The following is a 23,299-nucleotide window of genomic DNA, read 5'->3' on the forward strand; positions in this document are numbered from 1 at the left end:
TTTTTTTTAAAGATTTTATTTATTTATTTGAGACAGAGAGAATGAGAGACAGAGAGCATGAGAGGGAGGAGGGTCAGAGGGAGAAGCAGACTCCCTGCCGAGCAGGGAGCCCGATGCGGGACTCGATCCCGGGACTCCAGGATCATGACCTGAGCCGAAGGCAGTCGCTTAACCAACTGAGCCACCCAGGCGCCCGATCAATCACAAGCCTTTTCAATTTTCTCTCTAAAAGATTTTCAGACCTACCTCCTCTTCTGCATGCTGACACTGACTTCCGGAGCGCAAGCCCTTGCTTGACGTTGCCCTTCTGCGTGACTGCCGAGCCCCTGAGCCAGCCTCCAGTTAAGCCATCAGGCACCCAGCTGCCAGAGGGAACTTTCCAAAATGCAATCTGGCCATGGCCTCTTCACAGTCCTTTAAGTGGATCCTTATTGCTTTTTGTGTATACAGCATGACGTTCGTTGTCCAGCCAAATCAGGCATCATCACATCAAATGGTGCTACACACCTCGAGCTTCATCCCGAACCCCTCCCTGTCCCATACTTTATCCTCCATCAAGAGGGGGCCACTTCTGTCCCCACCGTACTCCCCTCCTTCCTCTACCACCTATATTCCACCCCCTGGGAAGCCTCCCCTGACCCCCTCCTTCTGGCTAGTGCCCCTCACTTGTAGTCCCACACCCTCCTGCGCATGACTCTTTCACTTCACACACCACTTGGCATCATGGGCAATTATTAATTCTCCATATCACTGTGCACCGCACCGCACAATGAGCCCAGCATGGCTGCCTGGCACAGAGTAGGAGCATTAGCAATATTCGTTGAAAGAATATAGCGCTTCATCAACCCTAATATGACTTCTTTTGCAAGACACACTATTATTTTATATACCACTGAGGAAGAAAAAAAATGCTACCAATGAAACTGATCCTCCATATTCTTACCATATCTATTTTTTCCTTATTTTTATTTAAGTATAATTAGCGGACGGTGTTGCATTAGTTTTAGGTGTACCATATAATGATTCAACAGTTCTGTGAATTACTCAGTGCTCATCAAGAGAAGTGTACTCTTGCTCCCCTTTATCTGTCTCACCCCTCCTCCCCCCACCTCCCCACTGGCAACCGCCAGTTTGTTCTCTGTTTAAGAAACAGGGCTTTTTTTGTCTCTCTTTTCTTCTTTTTTCATTTGTTTTGTTTCTTAAGTTCCACATTCATATCTATTATATGGCACATCTCAACTGCAGAGATATTAAAATGGGAAAGATAGACTTCTTAGAATCCATGAACTATAGTAACTAAAATTGTCTTTTATGATTTTATCAGAATGATGCAGTAATAAAGCATGGGCTCTGCAGTCAGACCAAAATCCTGTCTTCAGTGTTTTTTAGGTTTGTGAACCTGAGCAAATTACATCCCTTCTCTGTGCCTTGGCTTTCTCATTTAGAAAATGGGACATTTAGTCCTACTCTGCTTTGTCCTGCATCATTCCTGAGTATTGGACTTTGAATGATGAAGCCATTGCCTTTCTAGAATGGCTTATTATGTGATTAATAGATATATGCTTGTCTGCCCAGCGTCACTTCCTTTGGTGAGCCAGCCCTCACCCCATTCCAGTTATCCTGCTCAATCCATGTGGCTCTGATGGGACAAATGACATTTGTCTCAGCCCAAAGGAGATGGCTGAGGTAGGGGGAGGAGGAGGGCGGGCAGTCCCAGAGGCCTGACCAATCAGAGCACACTATGCAACTTGGCCAAAGAGACCAACTGGTTCAAGGGGAAAAAATTAACATTAGGGTTTCGGTGAGGGTTAAAGAAGCTAATATACAGAAAGTGTACATTAGCCCTTCATGATTATCATCGCTATTAATGTGCTGGATGAGCTGGGAAGTAATGAAGCCCGAAACAACTACGAAAATCCGTCAGGGATATGCCAACATTCTAGATGTACCCATAGATTTTCCGTAACAACCTGGAACTTGCTAGAATGTAAGCTTTATGAGGACAGAGATCTTTCTCTGATTTGTTCACTGATATATCCTCGGTATCTACAACAGAGGCTGGTATACAACAGGTGCTCAAAAATATTTGTTGAATAAATGAACTCCAGTTTTTCTTAACTTCCTTGCTGTCTTGATGCAAGATATCACTTGTGCTGATTTCAGTGTGTCTACCTCTAACCCCCAACTTTCTTTCTTTTTGCTTCTTTTACTTCTAATCTACTATTCGCTGCAAAGTAAAAATAGCCATTCATGTTAGAATTGTTTTTCAGCCGAAGTAAGTCACCCTTATCTCTGTCCACGTCCACCTGCCAATCCTCACCCCTGTCCGTCCCCTCCTGGGGCACCACCTTGCCCCAGAGGGAGCACAGGGGTTTCTCCCTGAGCTGACCACCATGTTTGTATTGACAGAACCTTGCAACTGCAGAGACCAGTGTTACACTGCTTCCTCTATGCTTTGCTCCTGGTGGCTTGGCACTGACGGCTCACTCCCCATAGAGACATTCCAAAGGAGGTGTGGGCATTGCAGTGGTCCTGTTTTTGCTTTGGCCTCTCCTAACTTGTCCCATTCCCACCACCCATTCCTGGTTGATTACAAACTTCAAACAGGTGGTTGATGCCATCACAGCCCAAGAGACCTCAGAGACAAGCTCCCTCTCCCTTGTCAAAAGGAAGCACACTACTTGGAGGGGAGAAGAAGCTCCCCTCATGTGGGTCCCATTCCAAGAAGTAACACCTGGGCTTACCCTCACTGTCTGGGACCATGGGGAGAATGGAACTATGCACACTTATAGGGTGTAAAGCCCAGCAACATCCCAAAGAGAGAGTCCAAGGACAAAATCCCAATAAAACCTCAATCCAAAAGGGTGGCCAGAGAGGTGACAATAGGATACAGAGCACTGGTATAGAAAACCAAGACACTAGTTCGATGTTTCTGGAACCTCTAACGATGGATGTGTATGTGGTTTGGAGATTTCTATCACAATTCGGGCAGCATACATTTTTTGCCCCACATGCAATGAGGGACATCTTGAGTCATCCACAGCATTGCATACTTTGGAAGCCCGCTGCTTTTCCTAAAGCAAATATACGATCAGGCCATTTCGTGCCTGTTGTGCTTTGGCACACAAAATGACTGATGAAGAACCGTGGGAGTGAAAGGAGTGACCTTGTTGCACCATCCTCAAACCCCCAAACGACCCTAATTAAGGCAATGATCTGGCTGATTTACAAAGACGTAGCCCACAGAATGGCAAATATAACTCAACCACAACCAATCTGGCCCTTGTTAGCTCTGTTGTAACAAGCACTTGTATGAATATCATTATGAAACACTTACTTAGGACAAGAATTGTGCTGAATTCAGAATTTTCTCCTATGGGGGATGGGGGGGGACAAAAGCAGTCCGGGATGGTGAAGTGTAGCTACACCTCTACTTTTTAAAAAAGGATTTGAAATGATCATCTTCAAAACCCTGCCTCCTGAGACTCTTTAGCCCTTCAAGGGGATTTAAGTGGTTCAGTTGGATCTCACTGGTTAGTTCCGTTAAACTAATCTAATCTCATACCTTCTCCACCAAGCTGCAGAATCAATAAAAACAAGGAGGGGTAAAACTGGAGAGAATTTGAGTGGAACACTCTGAGGAAAATGTGGGGTTTTTCTCCTTCCATGGCAGGAAGAAACATTGACATTTCAATAAATTGTATTAGACTATAAACTTATTAGATGTTAGATTGCTTCTCCCCTAAGTTCCATAAAACACCTGCAAGAGTATCATTTACCTATCGGTATTATTTACCTATCAAGTAGCTGGTGATTATTGCAGCCCAAATCTTCCCTTCACTGCCCTAGCTGATGGGACCAGGGTTAAGTCACTTCAAGAGTTTGCCCCTAAATCTGCTCTATTACCAGTCCTCACCTGCCAGATGGCTTATTCAAACCTCCTTTTTTTTGCATCTCTCTGGGAGTTCCAAGGTGAGGTTGGAACGTCGCACATATAGTTGGAACCACTCTGTAGTCACTTCTCCCTTCCCGATCCTCTGACTGTTGTTTCTCTTATCTAGTATGCTGTGTTTCTACTCAACCACATTGCTGTCCTCTGGGTTGGGTTGGGGGTGAGCCCAATAATGCTAATCACTTCCTTTGCCACCCAGTCCTAGGGAACAGGTGGGATCGGTTTCCTGTGCCCCTTGTGGCCTAGAGAGGCAGGATAGGATGCATAGCCCTTGGGACAGCTTACTCTCAGAGAGAAGAAGGGAGGAGTCTGGCTGACTTTCCATTTATTCTTCCCCAAATTACCAGTTAAGTTTTTCCAACTGTCTGGGAGGGAGTGAATAAAGGAACAGAAAAAGGCCAAGAATGCCCTGCGGTGTTTGGCTGAGAGTCCTCACTGGTATTGGGATAATGCTGGGAATGCCCTTGGCCTCTCATGCCACTGGGTTTCCTAAAGCTAGATCTCTGGCATTCACCTCTCTCTCCTTCCCCTGCCCTTTTCATAAGGAAGAGGGCCACTGCCAAAGCAGGGTGAAAGGAGGTTAGAGTTATCATTCTAGCTATTTTCATTTTGATTTTTTTTTCAGTTTGTAACCAGTTTATTGAATGGTCTAAATTCGGTAGAATCAAACATGAAAAATATTATTTCTTCCAGTGGTTGTCCCTAAAAAAAGCTCTGTTGACTCTCATTCTCCTTTCCCTAAATGACATTTTAGGTAAAACTTTTCACCATTTTCAGATATTAAAAAATACAAAATAATACAATTGATCCAGCTTAAAGCTTCAAACTCATATCCAACTTAATTATCTCCCTCCTAACTCAAGAGACTTATTGTCTACTGTGGAAGGGAGTGTGCTTTCTCTCTTTCACTTCTCTTCCTTCCTCCTCTTTCTTCTCCAGTGTTTTGGGACCTTAAAGAAGGGTGGGAAAGGGGGAAGCAAAATTCTTCTATTTAAATGTTGTCTGGCCCCTCCTTCCTTGGCAGTCAACGTCCATAAACAGCCGAAGTCCAAATACTGAGTCTCTCAGGAGCTCACAGGGAGTTCCTACTGAGATCCTCACACTGCACGTGTCCTGTGGGACATGCACTCTGGCATGATTCCTTATAATCCCCCACCCCACCCTGAGTTCCCACTCCCATTGGTAAACCCCACAACATTTTTCTGGATGGAATACCTGGAAAAGAGCTTCAGCCTTATATGTCACCCTCACCCAAACATAGCAGAAATTTGTTTCATTCTGACAAACAGAATTGAGCCAGGAGAGCTCTCTAGCCTGGCTGGGAAGTTCCACCCCCACAGGATCATTCAGGAATGCAGGTCTCCTTATCTGCATCTGCATCTCAGCCTGTGGGAAGGGGAAAGAGGAAGTCAGCATAAGCAGTGTTTCTTTAAAATGATAATTTTTCGGGCGCCTGGGTGGCTCAGTTGGTTAAGCGACTGCCTTCGGCTCAGGTCATGATCCTGGAGTCCCAGGATCGAGTCCCGCATCGGGCTCCCTGCTCGGCAGGGAGTCTGCTTCTCCCTCTGATCCTCCCCCCTCTCATGTGCTCTCTCTCTCATTCTCTCTCTGTCAAATAAATAAATAAAATCTTTAAAAAAAAATGATAATTTTTCTTTAAAAGACATCATTCCACTTTCATCCTATTGGCCTGAAATTAGTCACATGACCATAGCTAGTTGCAAGGGAGGCTGGGAAGATGGAATCTTTGGCTGGGTGGCCATGTGACCACCTGAAAGCCTGGAGGAGTTTTTATTACTCAAGATAAACAGACAATGGGTATTGGGGCAGAGTTTAGCAATCTCTGCCCAGGCGTGTTGGGGTATGTCCTCAAATTGTATTCCAAACCATTTTGCCTGCAGGCTCCATTATTGAGTATGGGCCTCAGTACTAGACTTCTTCCTGATTTTCTCTAGACTCCCAATGTCCCTCCCTGTAATGTCTTCCTGCTCCCATCTTACTGTGCATTGAGCACCTCTGTAGATACTAGAATGCCAGTTAACAAGTGTCCATGTTCTTTTTTACAGTGACACATGCAGTTGGAATCACTGTGATAAGTGACATAGGAGTAACCTTAGGATGCTCTGAGGACACAGAGAAGAGACACCACACATAAGCAACGTGGAAAGGAAAGAACTGGAGAAGTTTGCTTGGATGACAGTAATGCCTGGACAGAATCCTGAAAGAGGAGGAGTGAGTCAGTGGAACATGAGCAACAAGAAGAGCACGTGCAAGAACCAGAAGAGAAGCAGTACGTTTGTAGAATAGCAAGTAGCCCACTATTGCTTGACGGTCAAGTTTCAGTTGGAATGGGAGATGTTTTTAGAAGATGAGGCTTACAGAGGCAGACAGGAAGCAAAATGATGAAGGCCCTTGTAGACTTGAACTTCATCCTGAGGGCAAATGGAATTTAACGGAGAACTTAAAGCAGGGAAGTGACCCAAGCCAATTTGCATTTGCAGAATACAACTCTGATAGCTGGGTGAAGGGTGCCCTGAAGCAGGCAAGGCCGGGTACTGCTGGAACAGTTGGGAGACAGTTGGACAGATCCAAGGGACAAAATTAAGGGCCTGAAGTAGAATAATGACAGGTCTGCCTCCAGAGCTCACATTCTTTCCATGATAATGATGGTTTTCTTCTGTTTGCTTGTTTGTTTGTTTGTACACTGTCTCATTCCAAAAAGGATTTGGGATGACTTTCACAAATTCATTAAGTAGTGTTGTGAATATGAATCCTCGTCTGCAAATTTAGGTATATAAGAAATATTGTCCTTCTTTGTTTTCTATATATCAAATTTAATTTCTAATCCAAGCCTACTTCTGATGTGGTGGGGGGTGGTTTGCCACCCTACCCACCTGGGTTCTTGCCACTTTTGTGAGCTCTGCTTCCCTCTGTTCTCTCTAAACCCACAGACCCAAATAGATTCTGGGAGTCTTTTCGTCATTCTTGGGGAAATCCTCCTCTTTCCATGTTTCCCTCAGAAGCCATTTCTCTCCATGCAGGACACTTAGCTCATCCTCCCTAAAGACTTTAGACTTTTCTAAACAAATCCAGAAAGGGAAGTAAACCATTAGTTTACCACCCCTGAAGCAAGAAGACACAGAACCTGTAAGCTACTCTCACAGAAAAGGGAAGAGACAAAAACTCTCAAACTGGCACGTCCAAAGTGGTCCTGTCATGATACCATATGATTATTTCATGTATAAATACTTCATGGTGAAGGGAAAACAAAATAAAATAAAACCAGTGAGAGAATTAATGTTTTTTTTTTTAAAGATTTTATTTATTTATTTGAGAGAGAGAGAATGAGAGAGAGCACATGAGAGGGGGGAGGGTCAGAGGGAGAAGCAGACTCCCTGCCGAGCAGGGAGCCCGATGCGGGACTCGATCCCAGGACTCCAGGATCATGACCTGAGCCGAAGGCAGTCGCTTAACCAACTGAGCCACCCAGGTGCCCCACTGATTATGATTTTTTGTTTTTTAAAGATTTTATTTATTTATTTGAGAGAGAGAGACTGAGAGAGAGCGAGTACATGAGAGGGGGGAGGGTCAGAGGGAGAAGCAGACTCCCCGCCGAGCAGGGAGCCCGATGCGGGACTCGATCCCGGGACCCCAGGATCATGACCTGAGCCGAAGGCAGTCGCTTAACCAACTGAGCCACCCAGGCGCCCCGAGAATTAATGTTTTGAAAACTTTAAACACTTTCCAAAGTTAGAGCCGTGACTTCGGCTCTGAGCAATCGAGTGACCAAAGTAAAAATGGACACATGAACTAATAGTACAACTGTCATTGTTTCCACTAAAGAAAGTATACCTGTTTTTCAGGAGTGACAAGGTTCTACCCATCCCTGGTATGAGAGGAAAGTTTCTCCACTGGATCCTTGTAAAGGAGACACCACATGATGCAGGCCACTCCACGTTCAACGTCATCCCTATCATGAGTTTTGTCAGATAGTTCTTATAACAATATGGGCACCAGAGATTAAAAAGAACAACTCAGAAACAGCCCCTGCTCTTGGCATGCCCTGGTCTAGTCAGGAACATGGGCAAACAGACAATAGCCACGTGTTACTAAAGTACCACAGTGGGGGTGTGGTAGAAAGTGCAAAGGGAGCACTTCTACAAGTTTCTAGAAGAAAGGATAGTGGGAGCCCAGCACCCAAAGATCAGGGGAGCTGGAAGGAGGATGGAAAGTGCTCAGGTCACTGATATATTTCTGACAAGCAGAAAATATACAATCTTATATTCAAAACAAACTCATACAAAATACTGAAAGGAAATGTGCTACTAAATTATTCTTAGTTGTTGTTGCTAGGCGATCATATTGTTGGTGGTTTTTGTACTTTGCCCTCAGCTTATCTACATTTTCAAATTTTTATGAGGAGAAAGTTATTAATATTTAGAGACTAGTTTTAGTTGTAACAGAAGACCCAAATAAAAGTAGCTTTCAGCTTTTGTCATGCATGATGTAATCCAGAATGAAATAATATGAGGTCTGGGATTTGCTTCAAAATAATGTGGGGCAGAGGAAAAGTGGACAGGGGCACAAATGAGGCAAGGCTGGCCATAAGTTGGTAATTGTTTAAACTGGATGATTGATGGCTACGTGGGGATTCATTATGCTAGTCTCTACTTGAGCATATACTTTAACTTTTCTATAATAAAAAGCTGGAAAAACAAATAAGGAGAGTGACCTTGGCACATTAACCCCTCTCTGGTTCAGGTGGCTCAAGTATAAAATGAAAATAATTAAAATGCCCACTTCATACGGTGTTTTGGTGATTGAGTGAGTTAACGTGTGTAAGATGCTCATAACAGCGCCTGACACGTAAGTCACAATTGTAATTATTATTACGATGGCTTAAGCCAGGGGCACAATGACCCCTTCAAGTTCTCAGGTTCCTCCCATCTGCCATCTCCTGAGTGCCACCTGCTCTCGTGGTTCTGTGATGCTGAAGCTATTCTAGGCATCACGGCCCGCACAGCCTTGTCTAGAAGCAGAAGAGAGGTGGGTCTCCGCCTTTCGGTGTGTGTCCTCTTTTAAGATGCAGGAAACTTTGCCAGAAATCTCCTAGCAGCCTTCCCTTCACTTCTCATCAGCCAGGATGACATCACGTACCGATGTCAAAATCACTCACTTACCAAGGAAAGGGATCCACCAGCTTGGCTGTAGCCTAATCAAAACCTCTACCCTGGGGCTTTGTGAGGGCACCTGAAACATAAGGTCTACAAATGCCAGAAGGAAGAAAATCATGGTTCTGTTAGAGAGGTAGAAAGTGAGAAAGTGCCTAACAGACCGTCAACTAATAGTCACTTCCGTGTGACTACTGCATCAAATATTGTAGGGACCAGGAAAAGAGACGGTAACTGTAGGACAGGTGGGGTAGGACTATAATGCACCAGGCAGAGGACACTGCATTTTTTCCTCTAGGCAATGGGAGCCATGAAGACTGAGGCACAAAAGCTAAGGAAAGCATAATTAGGGAAAATATAACTAATTTCACTTTAACTTAGAATTTTTCCAAAGACAGTATAATTTTATGCAAATGATTCACATATCATATGCAAATGTCGTTACTGCTCCCTCAAATATTTACACAATGGGATGTGGTCTGTGCAAGAAAAAAAAACAAATCTTGGTGGAAATAATTGACTCAGCAATAATCTCTCTAAGTGGGGAAGCAAACTAGCCTTGGATTCGATATTTACATCCTGCAACTTTGTTTTCTACTGACTAAGACCTTTTTTTAGCTTCTGTACTAAGTTCCTTTGTAATTTGCCTTCAAGGAGCTGGTGAATATCCACATCCCTCACCACAGTGTGTAGCCTCAGTGCTGACTGTAATTATCCCTATGTGAAAATGAATTCCACATGAAGATTTTGAGGAAGGCAGAGCCATTTTGAGAAATGGATTATTTGATTCATTAAAGAAGACCATGATGCAGAGAGACTGACCTCAAACTGATGAAGCTTTCAAATTAAGATCCTGGGAGCTTCATTATCGGCATAAGTTTTGTTTACAGTGGGTGGGGTGGGGGTGGGGATGGGGGCGGGGCTGCACATGTGATGAAATGCACATGGATCAAGAAGGAGAAATGAGAGTGTGTTTGTCACATATGGGACTTTCTAGTATTTTTGAACAAAAAACCTTGATTTCAGCCAGATCTTTGTTGAAAAAAGGAAGATTATTTCTTTCATTTCCATGAAAGTCAAGTTGCTCCTTCTCCTCCATGGACAAAAATAGTGTAAAATAAGAAAGGTAATAAGTTCCCATGTATCTGGTATGTTTGAGGATGGGGATGTTCTCCTTGAGGCATAGAGACTCGCAGAAGTTGTTATATACTCAAATTTGTTTCGAATAAATCAATAGTACCCAACCCTGGTTTAAACCAAATCCCAAGCCTGGGCAACTGAAAATCACTGTATATTTTACATGGATCACTACTTGTATCTTTCTTGTCATTTGCTCATTTATTCAACAAATTTTTATCTAACACTTCTATATAGCAGTTACTATTCTAGACACTGGGACCACAACATTGAATAAAACAGGCTTAAAATCTCTTTTTCCTTGAAGTTGACATTCTGATGGGGACTGATATAAAACAAACAAGATAAACAAGTAATGTATGGAGTATATGTAGATAGTGAGAGATATTAAAGAGATAAATAAAGTAGGTATGGGGAGTAGGGGAAGGGGAAAATAGCTGGGAAGGCATGTAATTTTTTATTGCATGGCCATGGAAGGTCTCAGATGATGACTGTGATAACCATTAATGTTATAGTACTGTTCATCAGTATTTCTGGTTCTTCTTCTGGGCACATGATAGGATTGTATTTCCTTGCCACATTGGAATTAGAGAAGCCTAGTGACTTGCTCTTGCTGATGAAATGTGAGTAGAAGTGAGGTATGCTGTTTGGGTGTGGGAGCGCTAAGAGCTAGTTTATGATTCTTCGTGCTCTTTCTTTCCCTTCACCAGCCATGTTTCAATAGTGACCTTTCTGTCAGCTTGAAACCTGGAGTGAGGACAACATGGAGAAGCTTAGCCACCCCCAACATGGACATGCATTATGACTGGTTTCAAGCAACTGAGGTGTTGAGGTTGCTTGTTACTTGGCAATAACCTAGCCCTTCCAGTCTGACACAGGGACAATTGATTGAAGACCCGAAGGGAGTGGTGGAGTGAGAAGTGCGGATAGCAAGGGAGGAGCACTCCCAACACGGGTAATAGTGCCAAGTCCTCAAAGTGGGAGTGTGCTTAGCATTTTAGAGTCAAATAAATGAGGATAACAGTAATAGAAGATGCAATCTGAGACATAATGGACTTCCAGATCATGTAAGGTTTTGTGTACCGTCGTAAGGACTTTGACTTTTTCTCTAGATGAGTGACACTAGATGAGAGATCAGTCACTAAAAAGAGGAGTCACATTATCTGACTTTAATTTTTTTAAACATTCTACTTGGTTGTCGGGAATAAGCTGAGGTGGGGACAAGACGGGAGCAGGGAGAACAGTAAGGAGGCTGTGGCTCTAAAACCAGGTAAGAGAAGAGAGTCGCCTGAATCATAGCAGTAGCGGTGGAGGCAGTGAGAAATGCTTGAATTCTTGATATATTATTTTCATGGAAAGCTGGTAGGGTTTGCCAGTGGAAAAAGAATGGAGTCAAGTATGACTTCAAGGTTTTGGCCTTAGGTAAATGGAAGGATAGAGCTGTTATTTCCTGAAATGGAGAAGACTGGTAAGTTTGTTTGGGAGAGCACAGAACCCTAATCTTGAACAGTGTTAAGTTTGGGATGCCCATTAGACTTCCAAGTGGGGATATAGGGCAGACAGGTCCATAATGGAGACATAAATTTGGGAGCCATTGGTATATAGATAGTATTTGAGTTCATGAGACTCGATGATAGCACCAAGGGGAAAAGTGTAAAGAGACAGGTGTAGAGCTCTATGAAATGAGCTTCTTAACGGAATGTTAAGAGATCAGGGAGAAAAAAAGGAACAGCAAAAGTCAGCTGAGAAGGAGCTGTCAATGGGGTAGCAAAAAACAAAACAAAACAAAATAGAAACAGGAAAATGTGTTGAAGAAAGAGTGTTAAATTCTGCAGATATGTCAAGAAAAATGAGGCCTAAAATGGAGCATGGGATTTAGAAGATGGAGGAAGTCATTTGTAACCTTGATAAGAAGAGTTTCCCTGGAGGGGTGTGCCAACAGCCTGAGGGGACTACGCTCAAGAGCTAATGGGAGAAAAGAAATGGAGACAACTCATTTAAGGAGTTTTGTTGTAAAAGGAAGTAAAGAAATGGAGCTTTACTGGGCAAGAAATGAAGTCAAGAGAAGAATGGGAAATGGGACAATTAATAGCAAGTTTGTAGGGAAATGGGAAAGATCCACTAGAAAGGAAAAATTTGATAATGCTGGAGAGAGAGGGGGGACTGCTGGAGCAGTGTCCTCAAATGGACAAGAAAACATAAAACCTAGTGCACGAATAGGGAGTTGGCCTTTGCTAGGGGTTCGCCCAAGAGAAACAGGCACAGATGCAGGGAGGTGGCTGTGTATGGAGATGGGAGTGTGTGGAAGCTATCATCTGAGTGCTTGTATTTTCTTAGTGACACTGGAAGCAAGCTCATGGGCTCAGAGTTAAGTGTGGCAATTTGAGGAGAGATGAGAAGGTATGAAATAGTCATTGAGGAGAGGGAAAGTGAATGGATTAGGAAATTATACGGTGATTGCGAGGCAGCATTGAAGTGAGTGAACAAGAACTGAAAGGAGACCAATTAGCATGGTAGTGTGGTTTCCTCAGGCCACATTCAGCTGTGTGGGAGCGGGCATGGAGCAGGTAGAAAGATGGATTTACACAGGCGGGTGTTGTACCACAGTAGAAGGACGAGGAAAGAAAGGGGCAAGACTGTTAATGGGTTTACGCAAGGGTGTGATGATACTGTAATTATTGTAGTGATGTCGTGGGAGCTGGCCAATGAGGGAGTGAGGAAATGAGCAGGCTGAGTTAAGGAAATGCATTAGGATCAATGGGTTGTAAAAACAGTAGCAGTGGCTGTGGCTGGCTGAGTGTTTGTAATGGGCCATCACTGGGGTAGGGGCTTCCTAATAATTAATGCTACTTCACAACAACCCTACCAGGTAGGTATTAAAATTCCAAATGTATAGATTGCTAATAGACTGACCTGACATATTGTGTCCACGAGTGAAACCATGAGAGATACTTGAAATTCAATCAGCTATCATTTCAATATCCAACGCATATATTCAGTATCAATAACAAGTGTTACGGGACTCTAGGAACATGGAAGAAGCAGGGAGACACAGATCTTAAGGTTTTGCCAAGAAAATGCAAAACTCAACCAAGAGACTACCTGGGGCAGGAGTTACGGGTTTCCTTTATACACATAGGAATGTGTAGAAATGGACTCCAGGGACAAGAGCGACTTAAACAGCCTCAACTTGAAATTGAGCTGCAACTATAAAGTTCAACACATCCAAGCAGCATCAACGGCAAGAGTCCAATCGGCATCCTGGCTGAAATCTCTAGGAACATAGGAAGCAACCTCAGAAAGCCAACCCCTGTATTACATGGGAGATACAATAGTTTTCTAATTGAGGTGTGAAAGGAGTCACTGCAGGTACTAGAAGTGTTTTAAACGACCTGGGGGACTTTCAGTGATGTTTGTATAGACAAATACAGAAGGGTTTAATATTAAGATTTCAGGCTAAGGAATCTATGCAAGTGTTTTATACTTCCCACGCTTATGTGAGTTTGACCAGGAGAGTGACAGTCTTGGAACTCCAACTTAAATTATGTAACCGAATACCTAATTAAATTTGTGATTTTAAATTTGAAGTCTCACTAAGTTTATTTAAGAGAACTACAGTTTCCCATATTTATAAGCTTAATTTGTTAGACATATAAGGGTTTTTTTTTTTTAATACTAAGGAAGTTTTATTTGTTGTCAGGGAATTGAAATCCTTAAGGAAGGGAGCAAATACATTAAATGTATAACCGCACTTCTAAAATATTAGAAGATGTTCAATTAACCCAGTTTGTAAATTAAACCAACATTAGTCACAGCCACCCCAAAAGTGATTGTTAAAATTTGCCAGACTTAAAAATGGATTCATATGATTTGAAGCCAAATTTAAAAGCCTAAGGATGTACTCAAGTTTTCCCTTTGTAACTTTAAGAACAGAACAGAATTTATAAAGCCAAACTAAGCCTCTGATTAATCTTTCTGTGCACTAAAACTGATCTTGAAGATACCCCAAAACTCTTACTAATAAATATGAGGGAACTGAGGCAGTTACTAAGTGGCAGAGCTGGGATTTAATCCCAAGTCCACCAGCTGCAAAACCCATGCTTTTCTTTTTTTTTTTTTTTAATTCGTATGTTAATCCCCATACATTACATCATTAGTTTTAGATGAAGTGTTCCATGATTCATTGTTTGTGCATAACACCCAGTGCTCCATGCAGAATGTGCCCTCCTCAATACCCACCAACAGGCTAACCCATCCTCCCACTCGCTTCCCCTCTAGAACCCTCAGTTTGTTTTTCAGAGTCCATCGTCTCTCATGGTTCGTCTACCCCTAAAAACCCATGCTTTTCTCATCATTATTCATTGCCTTTTCCTGACAAATAATTAGACAACAGTAACATGCAATTAACATAGAAACTTGACAAGAAGACTTCATTCTTTCTCCCATGTCCTGCAATGCCTCAGGGTTATAATTATATCATTACCCCACAGTGCAGACTGAGGCAGAATAGGTGTTTAAGGATTGGGCTGAATTAGTATGACTTTAATTATAATATACCCTGGAAACGGCTTTCTTACTAAATCCCTAACATTGGGGTGTGTGTATATACTTTGCCAGTTTCTCATAAAAGTAGTGTATAAATAGAGAAAAGGAATCCAATAACCTATGGCTGATTATTTAAACTATAAGTATGTTTGTTTTATAGATAAACTGGAGTTTCCTGTCCTCAAGGTTTTTCCTTGGATTGGTTCTGTGCGTCCCTAGGAAGAGGGATTGGATGGAGGGGGGTTCCCTGTTGAGCATTCTCATGAAAAACAAAATCCAAATCTCCAAGCAGGTAAGATAGGATTATTCTCATAAGCAACCAGCGCTGTTGAAGCTCCAGTCAGAGCACTCAGCCTATTATCAGAGACTGCGCTCCGATGATCCAGCTCATTTTTGCAGAAGTGTTGTCGATTGCTCCATCCACGGCTTCTTCAGCAGTGCCTGTCTCCCACTGTCGCTTCATTTTCTATTAACGAGAAGGAAGGCCAGTGATGGTTGTTGAGGGATACAGTTGGTGGCCTTCCCAATAACCAGCAAGCCCTTCCTCCTTGCTAACAGATCCCCAGTGCTGCTCAGTATCAGGCAGCCCTGGGAAACGGCTGTGATTATCCCAGTCCTCTTTGCCAGTGATGAGTGGATAGGTGTTCATGGGGCTGAGTTGTAGCCAATGAGACATGAGGGTAAGACTGCGGTTGTGGATAGGAGACTTCTAGGAAGGATTTCTTCCCTGATAGAAGAGGGAGTACTGTGAGCAAAACTACTCTGGCTATGCCCTCCCTTCTCATGGGACGCTGTCCTTTAAACAGATGATGACTGGAATTTCAGAATCTTGGATCCCGATAAGGTAAAATTTTCATCCACATCAGCACTTGCCTGGAGAGATCAAAACTTACTGTTTTGTTCCATCACAGCTGATTCTAAGCAGTGGAACTTGATGAAGGACCATGAACTTTGAGGGACCCCCAAGAATCAGATTCCTACTGGACTGAACTGGAGACCTTTTGCGGGCTGATGAACATTGAGACTGGTTTTGACAAATCCTGGACAAACTAATGGATTTACTCTGCTTTAGGCAGAGTACTAGTTTTCAATCCTTAGTTAACCTAACTAGCACGAATCACTCCTCATCTAGCACTTAAAACCCCTGACTTTTCCCCCTCAAGAAACATTCTCAGTGAATTTCTTCACTGATATATGTCTCCTTGACTATTAATTTAATACACTTGTATTTTAAAAAATAGTAACCTGGTGTCTTTGTTATATTTGCTCACATGACTATAAGGGAATCACAAGCTGATTCTTCAGCTTCCTTACCCCATGATGTTGCTGGACCAGCCCTACAACAACCACTGTCACACTTCTTGCTAAGTGAACCGTAAGTACCCTATGATATGCCAGAGATCCACAAACTCCAACCCATGGGCCAATAAATAAAGCTTTATTGGAACAGAGCCATGCTCCCTTTTTCAGATATCGTCTATGGCTACTTTAGGGCTACACCTGCAAAGTCAAGTAATTGCAATCGAGACAGCATGGCCTTGCAAAGTCTCAGATATTTACAATCTGGTCGTCTACAGAAAAGGTTTGCTGACCTCACTTTTAAGTACTACTAGATGGGCTCTCTGTCGCCTCATTTGAAAGCATGCCAAAATAATACACCTACATTTCAGCTACCTTCCAACTCGTGAATTCTCCCAGGAAGCTCCCAGTAAGATCATGGGTATTCCTCCATACGCCTCGTTGTGGACCATGAGCTGAATCCAACAGCTACTTAGTCTAAAATCTTGTACAACTGACCTCACTACTATCCTGTCGTCCCAGCTCTTTTTCAGGTCTGTGGCTAAGCCACGCTCTGTCTTCATAGGACAACACACATGTGGTCTGGAACATTCTGTAACTCTTCCTTTCCCCTCAGCTAGCATCTATTCATCTTTTATAGCTTTGCTCAAATGCCATTGCCTCAAGAAAAGATTCCCTGATCCACCAAATAGGCCGTGTCCTTATTTTATGGTCTCATGGGACCCAAAATTTCTCTATCATAGCATTTATAAAAAAATGATAATAAGGCATGAATAGTGTAATCAGTTTTTATTCTTTCCCTTCCTCTTTAGAATAAAAGCTCTATAAGTGCAGGGGCAGTGTGTCTTGTTTATATTCTTTATCCCTAGCGCTTAGAACATTACCTTATTTGTAAAACACACAAAAAAGATATGTAATAAATGAATGAGAAATAAGTGAATGGAACAAATAGGGCAAATCATACTTTGAGTCATGTGAAATCCTATGTCCTTTATTGGACCATGTTCCTCTTTCAGAAATACAGAAGCGACTCAATTGTGTCAGGCTGGTGTGTTTTATAGGAGTCTGGGAGTGTCCTGACAAGTGTATCAAGATCTAGCATCTCAGCCAGCCAACTCAGCCAGCATGCCCCTCATTCTTCCGACATGTCAATGGCTTAATCCACTCACCTGGCAATCTTGCATTTATGTGCATCAACCTCTGCCCAGCTACAGAGGGAGTTCTGCCCCTCACTAGCTATGGACCCTTACAGGCTACTGAACCTCTATTTTCTCCTCCGCAAAATGAGGACACAGTACATGGATTAGAGACTTCTCCCACTGTGAAAAGGACAAGTAAGGTTCTGCCTAAACTCAGACACCATCACAGAAATAAGGAGGAAAAGAGAAAACAACCTGAGAAGGAGATACAGTTGTGGTACTCCTACTAACAGAATCCACTGAATATTTACCTGGGACAGTTTTAAACCTAGAGACTGCATTACCTTTCTTCTCTTTTCTTTTTTTCCTTTCCTTTCCTTTCCTCTCCTCTCTTCTCCTTTCTTTCTTTTTCTTTCTTTCTTTCTTTCTTTCTTTCTTTCTTTCTTTCTTTCTTTCTTTCTTTCTCTTTCTTTCTTTTCTTTCTTTCTCTTTCTTTCTTTCTTCTCTCTCTTTTTTTAAGATTTATTTATTTATTTGAGAGAGAGAGTGGGGGGAGGTGGCAGAGGGGGAGTGAGAGTGAGAATCCCAAGCAGACTTCCTGCTGAACGCAGAGCCTGATGCAGGGCTTGATCCCATGACCCAGAGATCATGACCTGACCTGAAATCAAGAGTTGGACACTTAATCAATTGAGCCACCCAGGAGTCCTTTTTTTTTTTTTTAAGAAACTGTTTAATTTTCTATCCATCTTATTTCCATGTTCTGTTTTAGAGCCTGTGGAAGAACAGCTGAAGACCACTCAGTGTTGTTCTTACCCAGTTAGTGGCCTGAGCAATGGGAGCTGCAGAGCAGTCTTCAGTGGCAGGCCAGTGGCTCTGGTCTTCAGTAGGGGACTGTTGGATAGGCACAGAGGCCACCTGCGTGCTTTCAGGCCCGTCTGCCACCCGGGCTCAGTAGCCATCAACTCAAGCCGTTTACTTGGGCTGGAGCAGTCGTTCACCCGGAAATTCCTCCTCGGTCGTGGCCTTTTCAGCAGCAGCCTGCTCTTCCTTTTCAATCTCTTGAGGGCTTCCGTCAAAATGGATCAGGCATGAGCTCCCCTGGGTGTCCATGAGGGAAGGTGGCACACACGCACAGAACTTCCCCAGTCATCACATAGCATGTTAGACCCACTGAGCTCTCTTGTTGTTGCGAAGATGACAGTGTCCACATAGCACAGAGGAGAGTCTGTGTTACACTGAGCAGTGGTTGGCAGGTTAACCTAAGATGCCTCTGTGGGAGGCTGGTGGTCAGCCCCAGGATCAGGAGCCACCAGGAGATGTGGCTCCTGGAGGGCTGCCTGGATCTGGTTAGTGAAGGTTCTGGGAGTGAAGTAGTCAGCAGGAGGAGTGGCTCCAGGGGCAGCAGCAAATTCGGGACAGCCCACTGGCCACATACCAGAAGAAAGGAGGCTCTGAACATTGTGAATGCTTCCCTTGAAAGCGGAGTTATTTTTCACTGGCCAATCTGAAGCGCTCCCCCTCCATCATCAGGAATGGGATCTTGAAAGCAAACTGGATCCACAAGGAAAATGTCACTTTCAATTTAATGGCAAGTTTCACTGAGCCTAAATCCAAGTTTCCATCTCGCTTTCAGTAAGAACTTCTGCTCTCCCCAGCATCCTCCAATTTGTAACCCATAGGCCTGAGTCGTGGCCAGCCCCTCTTAGTGAGGACTGGGAGCTGTGTGTCTGGGTCTGTTTTTCTCCCACCACTGGCTCTCCAGAATTGGGGTGGAAGAGAGGGAAACAGGAAGAGAGAGAAACATGCTATCCTCACGGCTGCTGCCCCTGCTTCGGTCTTAGGTCTCCCTTGGCTAATTGGGCCTGTCTGTGATTGGAGGCTCCCATACCCTGGGTCTCTGGAGCATTGGGCGTGTGGGTCAATGGCCTGCACCCCAATAACCACACAGTGTGCAGCTCCTTGATATTATGGTAGTGACATCTTGCCGTCTTCCACAGCAAGCTTTGGCAGCAACCCTAGATCGTTTTCTGCTGCGGTGACCTTCAAGGAGCTTTAAATCCAGGGCGCCTGGGTGGCTCAGTCGGTTGAGCGACTGCCTTCGGCTCAGGTCATGATCCTGGAGTCCCGGGATCGAGTCCCGCATCGGGCTCCCTGCTCAGTGGGGAGTCTGCTTCCCCCTCTGACCCTCCTCCCTCTCATGCTCTCTGTCTCTCATTCTCTCTGTCTCAAATAAATAAATAAAATCTTTAAAAAAAAAAAAAAGGAGCTTTAAATCCAGTTACCTTCCAAAATACTCTCTTGGCCTGTGGAAAGCTGAGGCATCCCTTCCACGCTGAACAGTGGAGTCACATGGCCCCTCTGCTGCTTCTTCTCCTTGCCCTGTTGTTGCAGACTGCTCCTCCACCCTCTGGGCTTCAGGGTGCTCAGACAGGATATAGCACAACTCTCTGGGTTCACCTGTGACCCCGCCCCTAGGAAAGGGAGTTCCTATCTAAGCAAATTGACTTTGAGTGTCTCATCTTTGCTTATGTAGGCTGATTGAGGTGGTGGGGTGTTACAAGACTATCTGGTCTACCTTTTAATAGCATCTGCAATTATGTACCTAGCATCTCCTCTTTAGAATGTGAGGGTTCTTTCAGCTTTGCTGCTGTAGCCTGGAGTCCAAGACAAGAAGAGTCCCATTTATCATCCTGTTAAATAAATTTAATTATGTACACATATCATATTTTACCAGATTTGGATTGCATTATTTTATAACTCGTTGTTTCTTACTAAAGACGTGTAGTAAGATATCCCATGCTACTAAAAGTGCTTTGAAAAAAATTTTTTTAATTGGAGTACAGTTAACACACAATGTGACGTTAGTTTCAGATGTACAACATAGTGATTCGACAAGTTTATACATCACGCTATGCTCACCACAAGTGTAGCTGCCATCTGTCCCCATACAGCACTATCACCTGTGAGAGGGAGACCAGGAATCTCTCACAGGATCAGCAATATCTGGGCTGCCCGTAAAAGGCTGAGTCACAGTTTTCTAGGGAGAGAGAATGGGAAGGAAGCCTTGTATTGAAAGATAATAGAAGCAAGAAAGAACATTAAATGTTCTGGAAAAAGGAAGGAGAGGGAGGAGCCTTGATCTATACAATCTTGTGAAATTTGAGTGTAAAATGTAACTATTACTATTACTATTAGTATTAATTTTATTTTCAAAAGAGGAAACTGAGGTATAGACAGAGTGAGAGATTTGTTAACTTTAACTAGCCAGTCAGCCACAAAGCCAGAATTCAAAGTTGAGATTTCTGGAAACTCAGAGGAAACGGAATGCAAGCAGGAAAGGAAGAAATCAAGGAAACCTGAACCATGATGAAGGAGTGGGAGTGCCCTAGCAGTGAAGAGTGGGAAGAGAAGGATAACTGTCTGCTCCATGTCCAATCCAATCTCTTTTTTTTCTCAGAGAGGCCTGGGAAATTGACCGCCAACTTCCCTCATCTGATGAGTGAAGTGCAATAAATGTGTGGTGTTTTTTTTTTTTTTTTGGACAAATGTGAAGTAGTTTCCAAAATTAGCCCTGTCCAACTGTTAAAATCCCCAAATTCCCAAACTCTCTCAACAGGAAACAAGCAGTGGACATCCAGATGTTTCTCCTCACCGTATTTGTCTGTGTTATTTACACTGATGTTTCTCTTGTCAAACCATGACTTTATGAGATGCTTTATTATGCTGATTGATCATTTACACAAAAGAACTAAGAAGGGGAACTGAGGGAAACATGGGTACAGGGTGCCATGTGGCTCCTTAGCCAATGATCCATCTCAGAAAACCGTATTTCCAGCAAATGCTCAGAGTTAAGAAATTCACCAAGTACAAGACTAAATTGAGACTGCCTCTTTTCTGTATCAAGAAAGCCAGCCCAAGGAGCAAATCTTGATGAACCCATCCTCTGGAGATTACAAAGGAAAATGATCTGTCTACAAATCATGGAATCTACTGAAGGCTGTGAAGACCAAGAGAATACCTTTCTGCAGGGAGAAAACTGAACAAAAGCCTGGGATGGAGAGTAAAAAATAGGCCGTAACCTTGGGTATCATTAGTTATCTCACCTTTTGCCAGGATCTGGGCTATAAAGGTAAGTATTTGCATGGATACTCATTTTGTCTTCACCACAGTCCTAAGAAGAAGGTACTGGGGCACCTGGGTGGTGCAGTCCATTAAGCGACCCACTCTTGATTTCGGCTCAGGTCATGATCTCAGGGTCATGAGATCGAGTCCCTCATTGGTCTCCATGCTCAGTGGGGAGTCTGCTGGAGATTCTCCCTCTCCCTCTGCCCCTCTCCCCTACTCTCTTTCTCTAAAATAGTAAATAAACCTTTTAAAAAAAAAAAAGGTACTATTTTCATGCCCTGTTTATAGATGAGGAAACCAAAATCCAAGAGGGGTTAAAAACCTAAAAGTTTACATACCTGATGAGCAGCTGAACTGGGAATCTAACCTAGGTCTACCTCAGTCCAAAGAGATTGTGAATTTAACTAACCATTATATTCTCAATGTAATGCTATATAATTCTGTTCTTAAAAAAAAAAAAAAAAAAGCTGGTGGACCCACTTTGTTGATTCTCCAAGGAGAAGATGGGATTTTCGCCTCAGTTGCTAACACTACCAGAACTGTTTTACTCTCTCTTAACAACTATTTCATGACAGCCATTCTCCACCCCTCTCCATGGCGGCTATTTTGCTTAGGTGATGGGGTCACTGTTGATCACTTTCTTTGTCTTCCTTTTGAGCTATCAGTGTTTCATTCTTTCTTTGAACCCCAAAGAAAGATATAAAAGGTGAACAGCCTACACCTGGAGGTCACAGTGATTAGCAATGAAAAAACAAAAACAAAACCAAAAAAACAGCAACAGGATTGGATCTCAGAAGCATTTCTCTTGTGGGGTAACTGGTGACCAAAGAGAGAACTTATCAGACCTTCAACTGATACCACGTTTGATGAATTAGTCTCTCTTCTTCCTCTTTAATTATAATCTTAGCCCAAACTCCATGTTGTTTGTCCCCCTATTAAAGGGAAAGAAGAAAGAAATGAAGATAAATATAACCAACTTTATTTGGATGGACTATGTCTCATTAGCAATTTAATGGTTGTAGTGTAGAGAATACTTAGTACAGAAAAGGCATTTTCTCTTTCTATTTTTTTTAACTGAATGTTTAATTGGTTTATCCCCTTTGGGTTAGCTAGAGAAACGCTTCTATCCAACATGCACATACTGTATGTAAGAATGGGCATAAACAAAAGTCAAACATCTGCTTACCAGACCTGCCCCTCGGTCTTCTTCTTAAGCACCAGGAAAAGCATCTCAAGTTAGTCCCCAGTTTGACTTTGCAGGAATGCCGGATTCTCTGTAGCGTTTTTGCCTCTCACCTTTCCTAGGAGTTTATAGGGGGCTTTGAAGTTCCTCTGAACAAACAGGGTCTCTGTGTTTCACTTATTGCTGAGCCAACCCTGGGGCCTTGGTTCCATCAGCTCCTTATTAAGTGTTTAGTCATTTCAGTTTCCACCTTTTGGTCTTGCTCGCTTTGCAAACATCTGGAGAGAATTAGCTCCCAGGCCTCTGTAACATACCCATTTTGTGGTTCTAGAGAGAGTTGTGGGTTAGGGGATGTTGTTGCCCTTAACGAGCTTTCTTTATGGTTTTTAACTGTAAAAGGTACCCTCGTTAATATTAACAAAGAGAAAGCGAGGCCACTCCATCCCTGTTTAGCTCTTGCCTTCTTGACTGTGAGCAAGAACTTCGTGCTGAAAAGGAAAGAAGAAATATTTTGAAAATAGGAATGAAGTACAAGATAAAATAATACATAATAATAACAACAATAATGTCCAGCCCTTGAAATGAGCATGTCTATACCTGTGTGATTCATTGTGATCACTGCTAGCTCTGTGTGGTTTGTGAGCACTTAAAACATGTCTAGTACATAATAAGATTTACTGTTAGGAAATTACACACTAGATTTAGAAGACAGTGTAAAAAATGTAAAATATCTCATCAATAATTTTAC

The 23,299-nt window shown here is 43.0% G+C and overlaps 1 long non-coding RNA gene across 3 annotated transcripts in view; it reads right to left on the reverse strand.

Annotated features, from left to right (window-relative positions):
• Positions 1–3,744: 3,744 nt before the first annotated feature.
• Positions 3,745–23,299, reverse strand: part of LOC145721045 (uncharacterized) — a 75,954-nt gene continuing 56,399 nt past the window's right edge. For 2 of the 3 annotated variants that reach the window (XR_014144514.1, XR_014144516.1), the window contains 3 exons: positions 22,555–23,039; positions 13,174–13,284; positions 3,745–5,338 (listed from right to left, as the gene is read on the reverse strand). This is a non-coding gene — a long non-coding RNA (uncharacterized LOC145721045). The remainder of the gene's footprint in view (positions 5,339–13,173; positions 13,285–22,554; positions 23,040–23,299) is intronic. The other variant, XR_014144515.1, reaches the window with a different exon arrangement.

This window comes from Leptonychotes weddellii, chromosome 4 (assembly GCF_054177405.1).
Source record: "Leptonychotes weddellii isolate Sample4059 chromosome 4, ASM5417740v2, whole genome shotgun sequence".
Lineage (NCBI taxonomy): Eukaryota > Metazoa > Chordata > Mammalia > Carnivora > Phocidae > Leptonychotes > Leptonychotes weddellii.